The following is a 7322-nucleotide window of genomic DNA, read 5'->3' as shown; positions in this document are numbered from 1 at the left end:
AAAGTTAAAATTAAAAAATTAAGATTAAAAGTGAAATTTTTTACATTTTAATTCACCCATTGATTCACTTTATTAAACTCAGTGACATCCTCTCATCATTCTTTCCCAATCCCAAGTTTCTGCTATAGTAGCATCTACTTTAGATACTATGCATTCAAGGACATAATTATACTTTTCCTATCCGGTTGTCTCCTATGCAATGTCAAATATGTCAAATTGTCCATAGATTTGGGGAGGGTTTCAACCTTCAACTAAATTAATAGGATTTTAAATGATTAGAACTCTTTACACGGTCAATTGGTGGCTCAATTATTATTTCTGGGATCTTATTAAACTTTTTTTTTTTTTGTCGTGTAACCGAAGAGTTTTGAGAGCAGTAGCTTTTATAATGTTATGTCATGGTTATTTTTCGTATTTTGCTTAGAACCTCTAGGTGTTCTCTTTTTAATAATGAAATTCTACAGATTAATTTGATGATAATTTTGTTACTTGCCAAAACAGGTTGTAGTTAATCATATTGGACCCTATTTCTTTTAAAATCTCATATTTAATAGATTTTTCGTGGAATGCATGAGTTAGCAACTAGTCTAACATATAATTAAACCACGAATAAAGGAGGAAAAATTCATTAAAATAGATAGTTATTAGACACACTCTCTCTACATGAATATATATATATATATATATTATAAAGTCAAAACCTTAATAAAGTATGTAAAACCCTTTTCTTAAAAAAGAAAAGGTTATTTCAAGAATCAATATGAACCTTGAAAAAAAGATGAACCTTGAAAACTTTTTTTTTTTAAGTGAATAATTCCATTCGACCCACCTAGGGTCTAACCAAAAACCCATGATATGTAGGGCTGTAAATGAGCCAAACCATTTAGAAACAACTCGGGCTTGGCTCGATAAAAATCTCGTTCATGTTTGTTTGTTTATAAACAAGTCAAACTTAAGCTTTAGTTTTAGGCTTGTTTAATAAACGAGCCGAGCCCAAGTAAAAAATATTGTTCATGAACAAACTTGTAAACACTAACGCTTGATACAAAAGTAACAAAACAAGTTGAGCCTAAGCTTATTTATGAGTTTAGTAATAAAATTGATATGAGCTTGACAAATAAACTCATATGATCATATCTTTCTAAAACTTTAATTAATTATAAGTTGAAACCACTTATCCAAACCAAATAGGCTAGATAATAAAATTGATATAGGCTTGATAATATACTTATGTTGGATCTCAAGCTCAAAAGCATGATATTGAGCTTGAGTTTAGGCTTGATATTGAGCTCGATCTTGGCTTGACTAATGAATCAAGCCAAATCAAGCCGAGATCAAGCTTTTATACTTTATAACGGGCTCAAGTTTGAACATTATTTGTAGGCTTGTATCAAGCTCAAGCCAAGCTTGAACATTCTATTTTTGCTGTCGAGTTGAGCTTGAACATTCACTACTCAATAAAGCTCGGCTCGTTTACAGCCCTGACATGCCTTACAACAAATTACCAATTCTTTGAGATGGAGATTATTCCAACAAGATTACACAAAACTACCCACTGCGCAATAAGTAGGACAGAGAATCTTGCACATTGGTAAAAAAAAAAAAAAAACCAACAGATTCTGCGTTCAACAACCAATATTTCTACTTTGCAAGTAAGTATTCGAAAACAAAATTTCTTTTCATTTAAAGGAAAAAAAACTATTTAACTCACTATCAAGTAAATTATTTATTAAGTAATGCTATAGATACAAACAATTTTACAATATTTTTCATATTGATGATGTCGCTTTAGCATTTTTCAAATAATTATTGTAAGTAAAAATGTGATGTTAGTTGTGGGGGGTGGAAGCTCAAACTTATGCATTGGGCCTAAGACCCTATTTGAAGGATACTGTGTATCCGAAGAGGTGAAAGCTGTTAAGAAGGAGTCCGTATGAAAGAAAGATACCTGGAATTGAAGGGGGAACAGTTCGAAGAGAGCACCAGTGGTCCGAAAGAGGCCATTCTCCTCGAATGCAAAGATTCTTGATCAAGTAAATATCTGGAGGGTTCGAGTGATCTTCCTAACGATTTCAGTGATAAGGATAAGCTTTAAGCATGCCTGGAGATGAAAAGAATGGAGAAATATCTAAAAGGAAAAGCTGCCACCACCACATTAAATGCACTGCATATGCTTTTCTGACCGTATTAATATGGAGAAGACCCCTGAACAATGTCATCTCAGCTACTACCACTCACAAAGAGCTAAAGAGGAAACCTGATGTGACATATACTCAAGTGGACACTTAGATGAAGAACAAGTGGATGATGAAGATGATGAGGAAGGATGCTATATAAAGGAAAAAAATCCTCTGATAGAAGAGAGGAGAAAAAAAAAAAAGTGCACTGTAGCTCTAAGAATTGTATTCATCTTTCATTCAATAATATANCTTTTTTTTTTTTTTTTTCCTTTTTCTTTTTATCACTTTTTGATAGGTATATCATTAAGAGAAAATTCGGGTTTCTTTAGAACTTCATAATTTTTGAAGGAAATTGTTGGGGATATATATTATATTAACTACTTAGTCAAAGGCTCCAAAATATGTTATCTCCCCAACGGAAACAAAAAATTACGTCATACTCCTTCCAACCCAATTTATTTGTTCTCTATTTCATTTTGGAATGTTCCAAAATATTGTCCTATTTCTAAAATTAAAAACCTTTAATTTACTAATATTTCTATTATGCTTCTACTTTATTTTCAAAACCATTTTTGATAAATTTATTTAAGAGTAGTTTTAGAAATTTATACATTTTTATATAGCTGACAAGATAATAAATAATATTTTGTTAAAAAGTTGAAATTTTAAAATATGACAAATAAATTGAGATGGAAGAAATAATTTAGATTGAGTAATGAGTAGGCGTGCAAGAAAATAGTAGCTAAATATTGGGATTCCGAAGCAATACATTACTTAGATGAAGACAAAGAATTACACAACAAGCAAGCCATATTTTGTTAACTAAGAAATATTTATTCCGTAGGAGCTATATCATTTGCAATATCATTATTTTGTTTTTTTAACTTACACGAAGAATTTAATGCAAATAATTAATATCCATGCTAATCTTAATCTTGCGGCATCTCTCGCATCTTGATCTTGGAATCCATTATTCCCTTACACATTTCACTAAATTATTATGGCTTTTATAATGCATAAAACTTAAGACCTTGACCCTAAATATAAGGCCAATTAATTTCCTAATTATCTTCATCTATAATGTAAGGGTTTTTTTTTTTTTTTTTCCTTTTCTGATGAGAAGGAATCTATAATGGAAGTTGATTGTTATTAATTAAAAAATCATTATATATATTTTTTATGGAATTATATTTCTGATTCTGTCGCATCACTTGTCATAATAAATACTTAAATGCTAAGAATTTTGTAGTTTAAACGTTCATTGGCACTTTTTAGCATTTTTAACTAAAAATGTTGGATTTAAATATTTCATCTTCCAACTATCGAATGTTAAAAAAGACCTCTCAATTGTGTCGACTTGATTTCCCATCATTAAATTTTTTTTTATGGAATTATATTTCTATTTCTATCACATCACTTGTCATAATAAATACTTACATGCTAAGAATTTTGTAGTTCAAACATTCAATGGCACTTTTTAACATTTTTAACTAAAAAGGTTGAATTTAAATATTTCATCTTCCAACTATCAAATGGTATAAAAGACCTCTCAATTGTGTCGACTTGATTTCCCATTTCGAAACTGTATTTTTTTAGAGTATAATTTTTTTCTTAATAATTTTTAAGAAATTAATTTTTAAAGATCATATTAAGAACTGCAGATTTTGCTGTTGTTGGTATATTTCTTTTTTCTCCTTAGATTTTGTAAAGGAAAGAGTCTTTTTAAGGAATATAAAAAGACTTTCTTCTTTCCACAATTCTCTCACAAGTCAAATCACATCGCAATCGCAGATTATGACTTATGAGCCATGTGCTGTTAGTAACTCAGTAGTGCGGTTGATAATGCGTTGCCAGTTTGCCGCATTATATCAATGTGAAAAAAAATTGGGGCAAAAAAAGGTGTCTCTATAAGGTATTTTGTGAGATGATCCTACACAATGTCTACCTTTAATGGCTTCTAAACTTCTATACTAGTCTCCTATGATAATTTTACCTCGGTAGCACCGAGTTTCTGCAAAGTTATGCTTTGGTAAGAAGGGCTACTAGACTAGTCTCCTAGTGTGAATGTCTCATCTTGAAGGCACTGCCTCGCAAATTGCAATTGCAAAGCGGCGTTTTTGGTGTGATCTGATTGATAGAAATCAAATTATTAGATAATAATGAGATTTTTTTTTTTTTTTTTCCTTTTCTGATGAGAAGGAATCTATAATGGAAGTTGATTGTTATTAATTAAAAAATCATTATATATATTTTTTATGGAATTATATTTCTGATTCTGTCGCATCACTTGTCATAATAAATACTTAAATGCTAAGAATTTTGTAGTTTAAACGTTCATTGGCACTTTTTAGCATTTTTAACTAAAAATGTTGGATTTAAATATTTCATCTTCCAACTATCGAATGTTAAAAAAGACCTCTCAATTGTGTCGACTTGATTTCCCATCATTAAATTTTTTTTTATGGAATTATATTTCTATTTCTATCACATCACTTGTCATAATAAATACTTACATGCTAAGAATTTTGTAGTTCAAACATTCAATGGCACTTTTTAACATTTTTAACTAAAAAGGTTGAATTTAAATATTTCATCTTCCAACTATCAAATGGTATAAAAGACCTCTCAATTGTGTCGACTTGATTTCCCATTTCGAAACTGTATTTTTTTAGAGTATAATTTTTTTCTTAATAATTTTTAAGAAATTAATTTTTAAAGATCATATTAAGAACTGCAGATTTTGCTGTTGTTGGTATATTTCTTTTTTCTCCTTAGATTTTGTAAAGGAAAGAGTCTTTTTAAGGAATATAAAAAGACTTTCTTCTTTCCACAATTCTCTCACAAGTCAAATCACATCGCAATCGCAGATTATGACTTATGAGCCATGTGCTGTTAGTAACTCAGTAGTGCGGTTGATAATGCGTTGCCAGTTTGCCGCATTATATCAATGTGAAAAAAAATTGGGGCAAAAAAAGGTGTCTCTATAAGGTATTTTGTGAGATGATCCTACACAATGTCTACCTTTAATGGCTTCTAAACTTCTATACTAGTCTCCTATGATAATTTTACCTCGGTAGCACCGAGTTTCTGCAAAGTTATGCTTTGGTAAGAAGGGCTACTAGACTAGTCTCCTAGTGTGAATGTCTCATCTTGAAGGCACTGCCTCGCAAATTGCAATTGCAAAGCGGCGTTTTTGGTGTGATCTGATTGATAGAAATCAAATTATTAGATAATAATGAGACAAACCGGCTCTGACGTAACGTAACCGAGGCCCAGTCAGGGTATCTTTTCCTCTTAAATACAGCACTACTGTAAAAAAAGAAAGAAACACAAAAGTTTTCTTCTGTTCTCTTTTCATAGGAAATGTGGCAATGCAACGTTACACGATTAATTATTAATTAAATTAAGGGTAGTGTTGAGGAATATTTTAAGAGTAATAGTTAATAAATTATAATAAAAAATTTTAATACAAATTTTATGAAAAATATAAAAATTTATTATTTTATCATTTTTTTAATAAAATATTTTTATAAATAGCTCATAAACCAATGCAGACATTAATTAGTATTTTCCTTAAATTAAATACTATTATTTGCTCTAAATAAATAAATACTACTTCAATAATTAAGTCTTCCATGTGATTTGGAAGATTTTTGTCTTTGGTTTATATTTTTATGGAATTTTTAATAAAAAAGAAGAAGTATTGGGTATGTTTGGGTAATAGCCGTACCTGATCCGTCAAGTTCGGGTGCAGGGAAATGATCCTATACCTGAAGTTCCTAATAAATCAGGTAAAATATGTGCCGGCGTTGGATGGGTTGGGTAGTGCCCCCAAACGGGTTGTTGCCATCCCAGTAAATTCCAATATATTCTGATCTTGAGATTGAGTCAGGTTCCTTGAATTTACCGTAGCCAGTTATGACACGATTAATTCAAGTTACACATCACATAGGTCCACATAGCCAATTATTTTCCATATATTGTTTGAATCTTCTTTTTATACAATGAACAATGATTAAATATATGATGGGACTGACGAAGTAGACCCTGCAAGAGGTAAGGCTGACGACGAGGAAGATCGATAGTGGCGAGAACACCCGTCAATGAAGAGGATAGCTCCTCCATCATTACCACCAGTAAATGATAAGGGGCGGTTACACATCCAGACGAACAGATCGTTGGGACCAACTTAAAGCCACTTAATAATGCCAGCAGGCGTTACGCAGAGGGAAGTTAAAGCACCATAAATCACCCAACGGCTAAAATCTACAACAACATATATAAATCCCTCACATCCCCCCACGAGAGAGGTATGAACATTCTCTTACATTGATGCTGCCTGTTTGTTTTGCTCTCATATAATTCTCGATACTGACTTTAGCATCGGAGACGTTGTGGCAGGCACCACACCGGTGACCATCCTCCAATAAATGGTCATTTACAAGGTTTCAGTTCGTCTCTGGTCGCATTCACTGGCTGACGAAGTCACACTTCATCAATATATATATATATATATATATGTATATATTATTAAACATGATTAAATAATTAAATTTATTATATTCCAATATTTTTTAATTGTTGAAGAACAAATACTAATATTTTAACATTTTTTTTCCTTTTAAATTACAAAAGTTCACTGTCGTTCACGAATTATCTTTCTTTGGGCCTATGGCTAGAAGGTGTGGATGGGTCTTTGGCAACACGATCGCGTGGAGATCATAGCCAATGCCATTAAACAGGACGAAGTTGTCTTACGCGGTTTTCACAAACACTGATGAGCGTTTGGTCAGGAACCATACACATTTTGCTCAAAGCACACAAAACATTAGGAGATAATTCATGATAAAAAGATAAATTTGAAATCACATCATCAAAGACATCATATATAATCCAACAACATACATACATACATATATATATATATATATATTGGAGAAGAAATCCAACAACATATTAATTGAACAAAGTTTTCATATACATATATATAGTTTTTTTATTATTTTTTATTATTTTTACCTTCTTCCCCGGCCCTTTGAATATTGCTTTTTTTTTTTTTTCTTGGAGAAGAAATTATTATTAAAGCACAAACTGGAAACCAACAACAACAGCAAACTTTCCTCAAAAAAAGAAAAAAAAAAC

This window comes from Quercus suber, unplaced genomic scaffold, assembly GCF_002906115.3.
Source record: "Quercus suber isolate HL8 unplaced genomic scaffold, Cork oak 2.0 scaffold_61, whole genome shotgun sequence".
In the NCBI taxonomy this organism is placed as follows: Eukaryota; Viridiplantae; Streptophyta; class Magnoliopsida; order Fagales; family Fagaceae; genus Quercus; species Quercus suber.
The sequence above is the reverse complement of the archived record's forward strand: the minus strand, read 5'-3'. Positions refer to the sequence as shown.